Source organism: Durio zibethinus, chromosome 4 (assembly GCF_047325235.1).
Source record: "Durio zibethinus cultivar Kanyao isolate XHJ-2024 chromosome 4, ASM4732523v1, whole genome shotgun sequence".
In the NCBI taxonomy this organism is placed as follows: domain Eukaryota; kingdom Viridiplantae; phylum Streptophyta; class Magnoliopsida; order Malvales; family Malvaceae; genus Durio; species Durio zibethinus.
Window position 1 is genome coordinate 24,147,737 of NC_143165.1, and position 16,139 is coordinate 24,163,875.

Consider the following 16,139-nt stretch of genomic DNA (forward strand, 5'->3'; position numbering starts at 1 on the left):
CATTCCCAGTCTAAGATTGGACCAGACCGAGGGTTGTGGCAGCAGGATCGACAGCACGCAGGTGGGGACCGAGTCGATCCCTGGCTTGCGCATTCTGCCTCTCCGGCCCACTGAGCGTCCGTAGGCTCATTCCATGGGTTGGCTTAAGCATACGGAGTTCATTCCATGTCTAAGCATACTGAGTTCATTCCCAGTCTAAGATCGAACCGGACTGAGGGTTGCAGCAGCAGGACCAGCAGCAGATTAGCAGCACACAGGGGAGACCGGGTCGATCCCTGGCTTACGCATTCTGCCTCTACGACCGGCTGAGCGCCTGTACGCCTGTTTCATGGGTTGGCTTAGGCATTCAGAGTTCATTCCATGTCTAAGCCCCAGTCGGACCAAGGGTTGTGGCAACGGGACCTGCAGCACGCAGAGAGGGACCGGGCCGATCCCCGGCTTGCACATTCTGCCTCTCTGACCGACTGAGCACCCACACGCTAGTTTCGTGGGTTGGCTTAGGCATACGGAGTTCATTCCATGTCTAAGCATACGAAATTCATTCCCAATCTAAGATCACCGCCTTAAAGAGCATTTGAGATTTTATAGGTTTGCTCCCAGTAGCCATTAAAGTGTCTGAAATGGGGACACATTTTTCAAACGGTCACAAAATCTTCTCCACTTCGAGTTTTTAGCTGAATTATTTTGTGCATGCCAACAAAAATAAAAGGATCACCTCTACCAAATTTGGGGACAAAACTCTTTCTAAAAACATTTTAAAAAATCTCGAACCGTAAAAAGTTTCAAAAATCGTGAAAAATAGAAAACAGTTCGTCTTGCCACGAAACTTCACATGAAGGCTTAGGGGACCATTATATGAATTTACAAGCCATAAAAATGGCAATGGCATGGCAGAAATATGAAGATGTGCTTGAACCCACCTACCACCCGTTCGATCCCCGGCTTGCGCATCCTGCCTATCTAGTCGGCTGAGCGTCCGCACGCTCGTTTCATGGGTTGACTTAGGCATACAGAGTTCATGCAGGGGGACCGGGTCGATACCCTACTTGCGCATTCTGCCTCTCCGACCGGTTGAGCGCCCGCACGGAGTTTTGTGGGTTGGCTTAGGCATAAGGAGTTCATTCAATGTCTAAGCATACGGAGTTAATTCCCAGTCTAAGATCAGACCGGACCAAGGGTTACGACAGCAGGACCAATAGCTGGATCGGTAGCATGCAGGGGGGATCGGGTCGATCCACGGCTTAAACATTCTGCCTCTTCGATCGACCTCTCTAGTCGGTTGAACGCCCGCATGCTCATTTCATGGGTTGACTTAGGCATACGAAGTTCATCCCCAGTCTAAGCATACGGAGTTCATTCCCAGTCTAAGATTAAACCGGATCAAGGGTTACGGTAGCAGGATCGGTAGCACGCAGGGGGGACCAAGTCGATCCTCGACTTACGCAATCTGCCTCCCCGATCGACTGAGCGCCCGCACGCCCGTTTCGTGGGTTGGCTTAGGCATAAGGAGTTCATTCCATGTCTAAGCCCTAGTCAGACCGAAGGTTGTGGCAGCGGGATCGGTAGCACGCAGAGGGGGATGGGGTCGATCCCTGGCTTGCACATTCTGCCTGTCCGGCTGGCTGAGCACCCGCACGCTCATTTCATGGGTTGGCTTAGGCATACGGAGTTCATTCAATGTCTAAGCATTCAGAGTTCGTTCCCAGTCTAAGAGTTTGAGCCACGGCGCACATCCTGGGCACAGGCATGTGCTAGTGCCACATTGTTTTTGCCCGGGGCACCATCGTCGGAGCATCGCCAGAGAGCCTAACCGGCGGCATTAGGGGTTCCGGCGATTAGGGCGACCGGGGGGTGTGCACACATGATGTGTGATGGGTGCTGGTACTTGGCCCTTATATTGGCCCCCTATCCCTCATCAAACCTCGAGAACTCACACCCCCTTAAAGAGCATTTGAAATTTTATAGGATTGCTTCCAGTAGCCATTAAAGTGTCTGAAATGGGGACACTTTTTTCAAATGATCACAAAATCTTCTCCACTTTGAGTTTTTAGCTGAATGTTTTTTTGCAAGCCAAAACAAAAAATACAAGGATCACCTCTACCAAATTTGGGGACAAAACGCTTCCTAAAAAAATTTTTAAAAATCTCGAACCGCAAAAAGTTTCAAAAATCATGAAAAATAGAAAACAGGTCATCTTGCCACGAAACGTCACATGAAGGCTTAGGGGACCATTGTATGAATTTACAAGCCATAAAAATGGCATTGGCATGGCAGAAATATGAAGATGTGCTTGAGCCCACCTACCACCCGTTCGATCCCCGGCTTGCGCATCCTACCTCTCTAGTCAGCTGAGCGTCTGCACGCTTGTTTCGTGGGTTGGCTTAGGCATACAGAGTTCATTCCCAGTCTAAGCATACAAAGTTCATTCCCAGTCTAAGATCGGACCGAACCGAGGGTTACGACAGCAGGATTGACAGCACGCAGGGGGACTTGGTCAATACCCGACTTGCACATTCTGCCTCTCCGACCGGCTGAGCGCCAGCACGTTGTTTCGTGGGTTGTCTTAGGCATAGGGAGTTCATTCCATGTCTAAGCCCCAGTGGAACTGAGGGTTGTGGCAGCAGGACCGGGTCGATCCCCGGCCTGTACATTATGCCTCTTCGGCCTGCTCAACGCCCGTATGCTCGTTTCATGTGTTGACTTAGGCATACAGAGTTCATTCCCAGAGTAAGATCAGACAAGACCAAGGGTTACGGCAACAGGATCGACAACACGCAAGGGGGGACCAGACTGATCCTCGACTTGCACATTATGCATCTCCGATCAGCCTCTCCGGCCGGCTGAGCGCCCTTATGCTCGTTTCATGGGTTGACTTAGGTATACGGAGTTCATCTCCAGTCTAAGCATACGGAGTTCATTCCCAGTCTAAGATCAGACCGGACTGAGGGTTGCGACAGTAGGATCAACAGCACGCAGGGGGGATCGGGTCGATCCCCGTCTTACGCATTCTGCCTCTCCGATCGGCTGAGTGCCCGCATGCCTTTTTCATGGGTTGGCTTAGGCATAGGGAGTTCATTCCATGTCTCAGCTCCAGCCAGACTGAGGGTTGTGGCAGCGAGACCGGTAGCATGCAGAGGGGGATCGGGTTGATCCCTAGCTTGTGCATTATGCCTCTTCAGTCGGCTTAGTGCCCGCACGCTCATTTCATGGGTTGACTTATGCGAACAGAGTTCATTCCCAATCTAAGATCAGATCAGACTGAGGTTGCGGCAGCAGGATCGACAACATGTAAGGGGGGATCGAGTCGATCCCTGACTTGCGCATTCTACCTCTCTAGTCGGCTGAGCGCCCGTACGCTTGTTTCGTGGGTTGGTTTAGGCATACGGAGTTCATTCCGTGTCTAAGCATACGGAGTTCATTCCTAGCCTAAGATTTTAAGCCACGGTGCACTTGCTAGGCTCTGACATGTGCTGGTGTGGCATTTTTTTCACCCGGGGCACCATCGCCGAAGCATCACCAGAGCATCGCCGGAGAGCCTAATTGGCGGCATTGTGGGTTTTGGTGATTAGGGGGCCGAGGGGGGGTGTGCGCACATGATGTACGATGGGTGCTGGTACTTGTGTCACGAGCTCTGACCTTAGACTCAAAAATCATGTGACCTTAGGCTTGGAATCTCCTCTAAAACACAAGCGTGTGGGCACTAGAACAACGGGAAGGGCTGATTATGCATATTAAAGAGAAACAGGATAAGAAGGCAGAATTCTAGAAATGCTCTTGTATTCACTGAAACGGAAGTGTTTGATGGTGTACAAATGAGGGAGGAGCAGCCCTCTATTTATAGTTGAGGCTCCAGCTTACACTTAATGGCAATATCCCTAAAATAAAGGCTAAAATAATGGGATTATACAGATTACAATCAATTAGGATGCTAACTCCTAATTTTCAGGGTCAACCAAATCTGCCAGGATGCTGTTGCTGTCCTGCCTACTTTCAGAAGCTTTCCTTGCGTGTCCAGCACCTTGGGCCCTTCTGGTTGTGGTGCGGGCAGCTTGTGTGCCAGGCCTTGGTCTCACGGGCTGGCCTGCAAGTTGGGAGGGCGTTCTAAACTCGTTTGCTGGGCTTTGCACGCAGATACCTACCAGCATGCCTGGTCTGTGGGCCTCAACCTTTGGCTCACCTGCTGGTGCGCCTGATGTGCCTGGCGTGCTCGCCCAGGGCATGGCATTCTCCCCCACCTGATTGTACAATGCCCTCATAGCATCTTCTGCATGGTACTGCCTGATCTGGTCCCCGAACTGCCATAAGTCATTTGCTGGTTCCCAACTCACCTCACTGTCTGGAAGTCCCTTCCAGTGCACTAAGTACTCTTGTCTTGCCTGATAGTTCTTCCGTCTCACCTTTCGGTCGGCTATGATGCTGTGGACCTCCTTCTCATATGAGGCCCTTGCTCCCAATGGCGCACACTTTGACTTTGCCCATCTTGAATCTCCCTCATCCTCATAGAACGGCTTGAGCATGCTCACATGGAACACCAGGTGTACCCTCGGCTTGGGTGGCATATCCAGCTTGTAGGCAACCTTGCCTACCCTCTTGACTACTCGGAAAGGTCCCTCATACCTCTGGACTAGGCCTTTGTGCAGCCCCCTATGGATCACAATGGGATGCAGCTTCACCAATACTAGTCTCCAACCTGGAACTGCACGTCCCGCCTATTTTGGTCTGCCCACTTCTTCGACCTCTTGGCCGCCTTATGTAGACAAACTCTGGCCAAGTCAGTTTATTCTACCATGCCTTGGCAAACTTGTATGCTGCTGGATTTGACCTTGTATAACCTGCAGCAATCGAACCAGGTGTTAGTGGTTGTTGCCCTGTCACAACCTCAAATGGGCTCTGGTTTGTTGCCTCACTCCTTCGCAGGTTGTAAGAAAATTGCTTAATATCTAGTAGCTTTGGCCAGTCCTTTTGTGTGGCACTCACATAGTGCCTGAGGTAGACCTTCAATAGTCCATTCACTTGTTCTGTCTGCCCATCGGTTCGCGGATGCATGCTGGTGGAAAAGTTCAAGTCTGACCCCAATAGCTTGAACAACTCAGTCCAGAACCTGCCCGTGAAACGCTTGTCCCGATCACTAACAATGGTCCTCGGCACTCCCCAGTACTTAACCATGTTTTTTAGGAACAATCGAGCTACCTCCTCGACTGGGCACTCCTTGGTTGCTGGAATGAAGATTCCATATTTGGAAAACTTGTCCACCACTACCATGATGCTTCCAAACCCTTCTGCTTTGGGTAGACCGACTATAAAGTCCAGAGAAACACTCTCCCATGGTCACTTTGGCACTGGCAATGGCTCCAAGAGACCGCCTAGTTTCTTGAGCTCCACCTTGTCCTGTTGGCACACAAGACAAGTCTTCACATAGGCTTCCACATCGTCCCCCATGTGCGGCCAGTAGTACCGATCCTCGATCAATGCCAAGGTATGGCTCACTCCGGGGTGTCCAGCCCACCTTGAATCATGGCATTCTTGCAAAACTTCCTTGCGGAGCTTCTCGTGCTACGGTACAAGCAGTTTACTTCCCCTGGTGTACAGCAAATCATCCTGCAACCAAAATTGCCAAGTCTTACCTTGCTGGGTGTACTCCATCAAAGCCTTGGCTGTAGGATCATGCACAAGTCCCTCCTTGATGTACGGCACCAGTGACCCCTCTAGTTGGCTAATGGCAGCAAGGTTAGCCTTCCTGCTCAAGGCGTCTGCCACTAGGTTCACCCACCCCGGCTTGTACTCCATCTGGAAATCAAATTTCGTAAGAAAATCTTGCCATCTCGCCTGCTTGGGGGACAGCTTCTTCTATATCTGGAAGTAGTTGGTCGCCACATTGTCCATCCTAACCATGAACCTTGACCCTAACAGGTAATGGCACCAAGTGCGTAAGCAGTGCACCACTGCAGTCATCTCCTTCTCTTGGACCATGTACTTACGCTCAGTCTCGTTTAGCTTCTTGCTCTCGAATGCGACTGGACGTCCCTCCTGCATCAACACGTCCCCTATGGCAAAGTCTGATGCATCCATTTGCACCTCATACGGCTTGGCATGGTCTGGCAAGGCCAAGATTGGCTCCTCGGTCATAGCCCGCTTCAACCTGTCAAAGGCTTCCTGGCACCCTACTCTCCACTCCCATGCTTTCCCTTTCTTGAGCAAGTCAGTCAATGGCGTGGCTATTGCTGAGTGACCTTTGATGAAGTGCCTGTAGTGGTTGACCAGCCCAAGGAATGATCTCAACTCAGTGACCTTGGCTGGCGATTGCCACTCCAGGATGGCGTGTATCTTGCCTTTATCCATGCGTATCCTGCCACCTCTCACTATGTGGCCAAGGAACAGGATCTCCTGCTGGGTGAATGAGCACTTCTCCCTCTTGACAAACAGCTTGTGCACCCGCAACACCTCGAACACCTGTCTCAAGTGGTCTACATGCTCTCTCAAATTCTGGCTGTAGATCACAATGTCATCCAAATAAACCATAACAAACAGATCAAGGAATGATTGAAGTACCTTGTTCATAAGGGTGCAAAATGTTGCTGAGGCGTTCGTGAGTCTGAAAGGCATCACCAAGAACTCATACGAACCATACCAAGTGACACATGCTATCTTTGGCACATCTCCCTCTGTGATCCTGACTTGATAGTAGCCTGAGCTCAAATCCAGCTTGGTGAACCACCTTGCACTCCCAAGTTGATCGAACAAGTCCGTAATGAGTGGGATGGGGTACTTGTTCTTGATGGTCAGCTTGTTCAAAGCCCGGTAGTCTATGCATAGCCATAACAACCCATCATGCTTGCGCTGAAATAGAACTGGTGCACCATAGGGTGCCTTCGATGGCCTGATGAAGCCAGCATCAACTAACTCTTTGAGCTGCTTCCTCAACCCCTCCAACTCTGGTAGAGACATTCGGTAAGGGGCTCTAGCTGATGGCTTGGCCTCGGACACCAGCTCGATCTTGTGGTCAACCTCTCTTTTAGGTGGTAGCTTGCTAGGTAGCTTTGCGGGCATCACATCACTAAAGGTCTTCAGCACCTTTAGCACTTCAAAGGGTGACTCGGTCTCCTTCTCCCTTGGCTCATCATATTTCAGGGCTGCCAAGAAGGTGTCTTCTTGTCTGCTTACCGCCTTGGCAAATTGGATGGCTGACACCACCCGCGACCCAACTCCAGACCCTCTCCTCAATGGCACTAGGCATTGGCACCGTGCATCCAAGATGCAAACACAATCGGTAAAAGGCATAAGGAGGGCATTAATCCGAACAAGGAAATCCAACCCAATCACAAACTCATAGTCATCAAGGGGTATTACCTCAATGGTCTCCTTGCCTTTCCGTTCTCCAAGCTACAACTCCACTCCCCGCGCTACTCTAATGGCTGGAACTTCCTTTGAGTTTATCGTTTTGATGGTACCAGTCCCTTTTTGCACCTTTAGTCCAAGCTTCCGGGCTTTATCACCTGAAATAAAAAGATGTAAGGCACCTGTGTCCACCAGTATGCTCACCTTCTGACCCGTAACCATCAGATCCGCAAACATCAAGCCCTTTGGCTTGCGGCTCCCCTTACTCTTGACAGCATTGAGCACCAACGACCAAAGCTTTGCTGCCCCTGACTCTAGCTCCTCATCAGACTCCTTGTCTAGAGTAGCCAGCTTACCCTTCTGCGGGTAATTACGTGCTATGTGGCTCCCTCCACATAGGTAGCATGCTAGTGGCTCTCGGTCCCCCTTTGTTTTCCACTTGCCTGCTGGTGGCTTCCTCTCACCATCCTTGGTTGAACGGTCTCGATCTCCATCCTTGGACTCTCGGTCATGGTCCTTCCCCTTGGACTGCTTCATCCAGTCCCTATCGTCCCTACCCTTACCCTTGGGATTGGTAGACTCGAACTTGTTCAGAGGCTTGAACTCTATCAAGGCCTCGGCAGTAGTCATGGCTTTAGCCAAGTCATGAACTCCTCTCCTTTGTAGCTCACGTATCACCCACGGCTTCAGCCTATCCATGAAAGCAAATAAGGCATCCTTCTCACCTAGATTTGAGATCTGTAGCATCAGTTCAGAGAATTTTTGGACATACTCCCTTATGTCCCCTTGCTGGCTCAACCTATACAACTTTGCCCGCGCCTCATCATCGGCATACTCCAGGTAAAATTGTTCTCTGAACTCCTTTTGAAACTCTACCTAGGTTCCAATCTTGGCGCTCCCACACCTGACATCATCACACCTGCACCTCTACCACAATAAGGCTACATCAGTGAGATACATAGCAGTGGTGGTTACCTTTATCGGCTGGTCTTGCATGCCCATGACCTGGAAGTACTACTCTATACCCCAAAGATAGTTATCTACTTCCTTGGCTGCCCTAGTCCCCTTGAACTCCTTAGGCTTGAGGACATCCAATCTGGACTTGGACACTCTAGCAAACATGCCATTCCCAATGGCAGTCTTGCAAGCAACGAGCTCACTGGTAAGCTCCTCCATCCACTGGCGCATGGCCTCCATGCCATCGTGCAAGGTCAGCACTTCCACCTCCAAGGTCTGATTCTTTTGGGTGAACACGTCCAAGCCTTTGTTGAGAGCAGCTTGCAGCTCACTTTGGATCTCCTCCCCTATGGAGTCTAGCGATGCTATGTGAGTCTCTACCCCCTCAAGCTTCTCCCCCATGTCGCCCATGGTCACCTCCACCTTGGCCAGCCTACCGTTCATGGCAGACTAGATATCTCTAGAACTGGCTTTCCTCCCTCTTCCATGCCTATGCTCCTGGGCCTCTGGTTGTTGTTAGCAGTGTCACTTTGGGATGCCATCTTCTCTAACCTACACAACACAAACACGCAGAATCGAACTTGCTCTGATAGCAACTGTCACGGGCTCCGACCTTAGACTCAGAAATCGTGTGGCCTTAGGCTTGGAATCTCCTCCTTTATGCCTATGTCAGCCTAAAACACAAGCGTACGGGCACTAGAACAATGGGAAGGGCTGATTACGCAAGTTAAAAAGAAACAGGATAAGAAGGCAGAATTCTGGAAATGCTCTTATATTCACTGAAATAGAAGTGTTTGATGGTGTACAATGAGCGAGGAGAAGCCCTCTATTTATAGTTGAGGCTCCAGCTTACACTTAATGGCAATATCCCTAGAATAAAGGCTAAAATCATGGGATTATACAGATTACAATCAATCAGGATGCTAACTCCTGATTTTTAGGGTCAACCAAATCTGCCAGTATGCTGTTGCTGGCGTGCTTGATGTACCTGGCGCACCCGCCCAGGGCATGACACTTGGCCCTTATATTGGCCCCGTATTCCTCATCAAACCTCGAGAACTCACACCCCTTTAAAGAGCATTTGAGATTTTATAGGTTTGCTGCCAGTAGCCATTAAAGTGTCTGAAATGGGGACACTTTTTTCAAACGGTCACAAAATCTTCTCCACTTCGAGTTTTTAGCTGAATTTTTTTTTTTGAATGCCAAAAAAATACAAGGATCACCTCTACCAATTTTGGGGACAAAAATCTTCTAAAAAAATTTTAAAAAATCCCGAACCGTAAAAAGTTTTGATAATCATGAAAAATAAAAAATGGGTCATCATGCCACGAAACTTCAAATGAAGGCTTAGGGGAAAATTGTATGAATTTACAAGCCATAAAAATGGCAATGGCATGGCAGAAATATGAAGATGTGCTTGAACCCACCTACCACCCGTTCGATCCCCGGCTTGCGTATCCTGCCTCTCTGGTCGACTGAGCTCCCGCACGCTCATTTCGTGGGTTGACTTAGGCATACGGAGTTCATCCCCAGTCTAAGCATACAAAGTTCATTCCCAGTCTAAGATCTGACCGGATCGAGGCTTGCGGCAACAGGATCGACAGTACGTAGGGGGGACTGGGCCAATCCCTTGCTTGCACATTCTGCCTCTTCGATCAGCTGAGCACCCGCACACCCATTTCGTGGGTTGGCTTAGGCATAGGGAGTTCATTCCATGCCTAAGCCCCAGCCGTACCGAGGGCTGTAGCAGCGGCACCGACAACACGCGTGGAGGGACCAGGTTGATCCCTGGCTCACGCATTACGCCTCTTCGGTCGGCTCAGCACCCGCACGCTCGTTTCGTGGGTTGACTTAGGCATACAGAGTTCATTCCCAGTCTAAGATCGGATAGGACCGAGGGTTGCGGTAGCAAGATCGACAGCACGCAGGGGGGATCAGGCCGATCCCCGACTTGCGCATTCTGCCTCTTCGATCGGTTAAACGCCGGCACGCTCGTTTCATGGGTTAGCTTAGGCACATGTAGTTCATTCGATGTCTAAGCATATGAAGTTCATTCCCAGTCAAAGATTAGACTGAACCAAGGGTTGTGGCAGTAGGACAAGCAGCAGGATTGGTAGCACGTCGGGGGGACCGGGCCGATCCCTGGCTTACGCATTCTGCCTCTTCGACTGGCTGAGCGCCCGCACGCTTGTTTCATGGTTTGGCTTAGGCATACGGAGTTCATTCCATGTCTAAACCCCAACCGAACCGAGGGTTGTGGTAGCAGGACCGACAACGGGATCGGCAGCACGTAAAAGGGGACCGGGTTGATCCCTAGTTTGCACAATATGCCTCTTCGACTGGCCTCTCCGACCGACTGAGCACCCACACACTCGTTTCGTGGGTTGACTTAGGCATACGAATTTCATCCCCAATCTAAGCATACAAAGTTCATTCCCAGACTAAGATTAGATCGGATCGAGGGTTGCGACAGTAGGATCGATAGCACGTAGGGAGGATCGGGCCGATCCCTGGCTTGCGCATTCTGCCTCTCTGGCCAGTTGAGCGCCCTGTACGCCCATTTCGTGGGTTGGCTTAGGCATAGGGAGTTCATTCCATGTCTAAGCCCCAGTCGAACCGAGGGTTACGACAGCGGGATCGGCAGAACGTAGGGGGATCGAGCTGATCGTCGGCTTGCGCATTCTGCCTCTCCGGCCAGCTGAGCGCCCGCGCACCCGTTTCATGGGTTGGCTTAGGCATAGGGAGTTCATTCCATGTCTAAGCCCTAGTCGGACCGAGGGTTGTGGCAGCGAGACTGGCAGCACGTAGAGGGGGATCGAGCTGATCCCCGGCTTGTGCATTATGCCTCTTCGACTGGCTCAGCGCCCCGCACACTCGTTTGGTGGGTTGACTTAGGCATACGAAGTTCATCCCCAGTCTAAGCATACGGAGTTCATTCCCAGTCTAAGATTGGACCGGGCTGAGGGTTGTGACAGTAGGATCAACAGCACGTAGGGGGGACCGGGCCGATCGTCGGCTTGCGCATTCTGTCTCTCTGGCCGGATGAGCGCCCGCACGCTCGTTTCGTGGGTTGGCTTAGGCATACGGAGTTCATTCCATGTCTAAGCTTACGGAGTTCATACCTAGTCTAAGATTTTGAGCCACGGTGCACATGTTGGGCTCGGGCATGTGCTGGTGCCGCATTCTTTTCACCAGAGGTACCATCGTCGGAGCACTGCCAGAGAGCCTAACCGACAGCATTGGGGGTTCCGACGATTGGGGGGGCCGGGGGGTGTGCACATATGATGTGCGATGGGTGCTGGTACTTGGCCATTATATTGGCCCCTTATCCCTCATCAAACCTCAAGAACTCACACCCCCTTAAAGAACATTTGAGATTTTATAGGTTTGCTGGCAATAGCCATTAAAGTGTCTGAAATGGGGACACTTTTTTCAAACAGTCACAAAATCTTCTCCACTTTGGGTTTTTGGCTGAATTTTTTTGTGCATGCCAACAAAATTACAAGGATCAGCTCTACCAAATTTCGGGACAAAACTCTTTCTAGAAAAATTTAAAAAAATCCCAAACCCCAAAAAGTTTCAAAAATCATGAAAAGTAGAAAACGGGTTGTCTTGCCATGAAACTTCACATGAAGGCTTAGGGGACCATTGTATGAATTTGCAAGCCATAAAAATGGCATTGGCATGGCAGAAATATGAAGATGTGCTTGAACCCACCTACCACCCGTTCGATCCCCGCTTTATGCATCCTGCCTCTCTGGTCAGCTGAGCACCCGCACGCTCGTTTTGTCGGTTGACTTAGGCATATAGAGTTCATCCCCATTCTAAGCATACAAAGATCATTCCCAGTCTAAGATTAGACCAGACAGAGGGTTACGGTAACAGCATCGACAGCACACAGAGGGGATCGGACCGATCCCTGACTTTTGCATTCTGCCTCTCCGGTCGGCTGAGCGGCCGCACGCCCTTTTCATGGGTTGGCTTAGGCATAGGGAGTTCATTCCATGTCTAAGCCCCAGTCGGACCGAGGGTTGTGGCAGTGGGACCGACAGCACGCAGAGGGGTATCGGGTCGATCCTCGGCTTGTACATTCTGCCTCTCCGACCAGTTCAGCACCCGTACACTCATTTTGTGAGTTGACATAGGCATACAGAGTTCATTCCCAGTCCAAGATCAGGCCGGATCGAGGGTTGTGGCAGCAAGATTGACAGCACGCAGGAGGGGATCGAGCTGGTCCCTGACTTGCATATTCTGCCTCTCCGATCGGCTGACCACCCGGACGCATGCTCATTTCGTGGGTTGGCTTAGGCATACGGAGTTCATTCCATGTCAAAGTATACGGAGTTCATTCCCAGTCTAAGATCGGATCGGACTGAGGGTTGCGACAGCATGACCAGCAACAGGATCGACAGCACGTAAGGGGGATCGGGCTGATCCCTGACTTGCGCATTCTGCCTCTCCGACTGGTTGAGCGCCAGTACGCTCATTTCGTGGGTTGGCTTAGGCATATGAAGTTCATTCCATGTCTAAGCCCTAGTCGGATCGAGGGTTGTAGCAGCAAGACTGGTAACGGGATCGACAGCATGTAGAGGGGGACCAAGTTGATCCTCAGCTTATGCATTATGCCTTTTCGACTGGCTGAGCGCCCGCACGCTCGTTTCATGGGTTGACTTAGGCATATGGAGTTCATCCCCAGTTTAAGCATACAAAGTTCATTCCTAGTCTAAGATCAGATTGGACCGAGGGTTGCGACAGCTGAATCGACAGCACGCAGGGGGGACCAGGCTAATTCCTGGCTTGCGCATTCTGCCTCTCCGATCGAACACTCTCCCATGGTCGCTCTGGCACTAGCAATGGCTCCAAAAGACCGTCTGGTTTCTTGAGCTCCACCTTGTCCTGATGGCACACAAGACAAGTCTTCACATTGGCCTGCACATCGTCCCTCATGTGCGGCCAATAGTACCGGTCCTCAATCAGCACCAAGGTACGGCTCACTCCGGGGTGTCCAACCCACCTTGAATCATGGCATTTTTGCAAAACTTCCTTGTGGAGCTACCCGTGCTTCGGCACAAACAGTCTACTACCCCTGGTGTGCAACAAGCCATCCTATAATCAAAACCGCCTAGTCTTACCTTGGTGGGCGTACTCCATCAAAGCCTTAGTTGTAGGATCATGCGCAAGTCCCTCCTTGATGCGCGGCACTAGTGACCCCTCTGGTTGGCTAATGGCAGCAAGGTTAGCCTTCCTGCTCAGGGCGTCTGCCACTATGTTCGCCCGCCCCGACTTGTACTCCATCTGGAAATCAAATTCCGCAAGAAAATCTTGCCATCTCACCTGCTTGGGGGATAGCTTCTTCTGCGTCTGGAAGTAGCTGGTCACCACATTGTCCATCCTAACCATGGACCTCAACCCCAACAGGTAATGGTGCCAAGTACGCAAGCAGTGCACCACTGCAGTCATCTCCTCCTCTTGGACCGTGTACTTGCGCTCAGTCACGTTCAAGCGTCTCGTTCAGCTTCTTGCTCTCGAACGTGACTGGATGTCCCTCCTGCATCAACACGTCCCCTATGGCAAAGTTTGATGCATCCATATGCACCTCATACGGCTTGGCATGGTCTGGCAAGGCCAAGACTGGCTCTTCAGTCATAGCCCGCTTCAACCTGTCAAAGGCTTCCTGGCACCTTGCGCTCCACTCCCATGCTTTCCCTTTCTTGAGCAAGTCAATCAATGGCATGGCTATTGCTGAGTGACCTTTGATGAAGAACCTGTAGTAGTTGACCAGCCCAAGGAACGATCTCAACTCAGTGACCTTGGCTAGCGGTTGCCACTTCAGGATGGCATGTATCTTACCTTCATCCATGCGTATCCTGCCACCTTCCACTATGTGGCCAAGGAACGGGATCTCCTACTGGGCGAATGAGCACTTTTCCCTCTTGACAAACAGCTTGTGCACCCGCAACACCTCGAACACCTATCTAAAGTGGTCTACATGCTCTCCTAAAGTCTGGCTGTAGATCACAATGTCATCCAAATAAACCACAACAAACCGACCAAAGAATGACTAAAGTACCTTGTTCATAAGGGTGCAGAATGTTGCTGGGGCATTCGTGAGTCCAAAAGGGATCACCAAGAACTCATACGAACCATATCGAGTGACACATGCTGTCTTTAGCTCATCTCCCTTCGTGATCCTGATTTGATAGTAGCCTGACCTCAAATCTAGCTTGGTGAACCACCTTGCGCTCCCAAGTTGATCAAAAAAGTTTGTAATGAGTGGGATGGGGTACTTGTTCTTGATGGTCAGCTTGTGCAAAGCCTGGTAGTCTATGCACAGTTGTAACGACCCATCATGCTTGTGCTGAAATAGAACCGGTGCACCATAGGGTGCCTTCGATGGCTTGATGAAGCAAGCATCAACTAACTCTTTACTTCCTCAACTTCTTCAACTCTGGTGGAGACATTCGGTAAGGGGCTTTAGTTGGTGGCTTGGCCTCGGACACCAGCTCGATCTTGTGGTCCACCTCTCTCTTAGGTGGTAGCTTGCTAGGTAGCTTTGCGGGCATCATATCACTAAAGGTCTTCAGCACCTTTAGCACCTCCAGGGGTGACTTGGTCTCCTTCTCCCTCGGCTCATCATATTTCAGGGCTTCCAAGAAGGTGTCTTCTTGTCTGCTTACCGCCTTGGCAAATTGGATGGCTGACACCACCCACGACCCAACTCCAGACCCTCTCCTCAATGGCAGTAGGCATTGGCACTGTGCATCCAAGATGCAAACACAATCGGTAAAAGGCACAAGGAGGGCATTAATCCGAACAAGGAAATCTAACTCAATCACAAACTCATAGTTGTCAAGGGGTATTACCTCAATGGTCTCCTTGCCTTTCCAATCTCCAAGCTGCAACTCCACTCCCCGCACTACCCCAATGGCTGGAACTTCATTGGAGTTCACCATTTTGATGGTACCAGTCCCTTTCTACACCTTTAGTCTGAGCTTCCAGGCTCTATCACCTGAAATAAAAAGATGTGAGGCACCTGTGTCCACCAATGTGCTCACCTTCTGACCCGTAACCTTCAGATCCGTAAACATCAAGCCCTTTGGCTTACGGCTCCCCTTACTCTGGACAGCATTGAGCACCAATGACCCAAGCTTTGTTGCCCCTGACTCTGGCTCCTCGTCAGACTCCTTGTCTACAGCAGCCAGCTTGCCCTTCTGCAGGCAATTACACGCTATGTGGCTCCCTCCACATAGGTAGCATGCCGGTGGCTCTCGGTCCCCCTTTGCTTTCCACTTGCCTACTGGTGGCTTCCTCTCACCATCCTTGGTTGAACGGTCTCGGTCTCCATCCTTGGACTCTCGATCATGGCCCTTCCCCTTGGACTGCTTCTTTCAGTCCCTATTATCTCTACCCTTACCCTTAGGCTTGGTAGACTCGAACTTGTTCAGAGCCTTGAACCCTATCAAGGCCTTGGTAGTAGTCATGGCTTTAGCCAAGTCATGAACTCCTCTCCTTTGTAGCTCATGCTTCACCCACGGCTTCAGCCCATCCATGAAAGCAAATAAGGTGTCCTTCTTACCTAGATCTGAGATCTGTAGCATCAGTTTACAGAATTTCTGGACATACTCCCTTATGTCCCCTTGCTGGCTCAGCCTGCGCAACTTTGCCCATGCCTCATCATCGGCATACTCTAGGTAAAATTGTTCTTTGAACTCCTTTTGGAACTCTGCCTAGGTTCCAATCTTGGCGCTCCCATGCCTGACACCATCACATCAGTGAGATACATAGTAGCGGTGCTTACCTTTATCACCTCGTCTTGCATGCCCATGGCCTGGAAGTACTGCTCCATA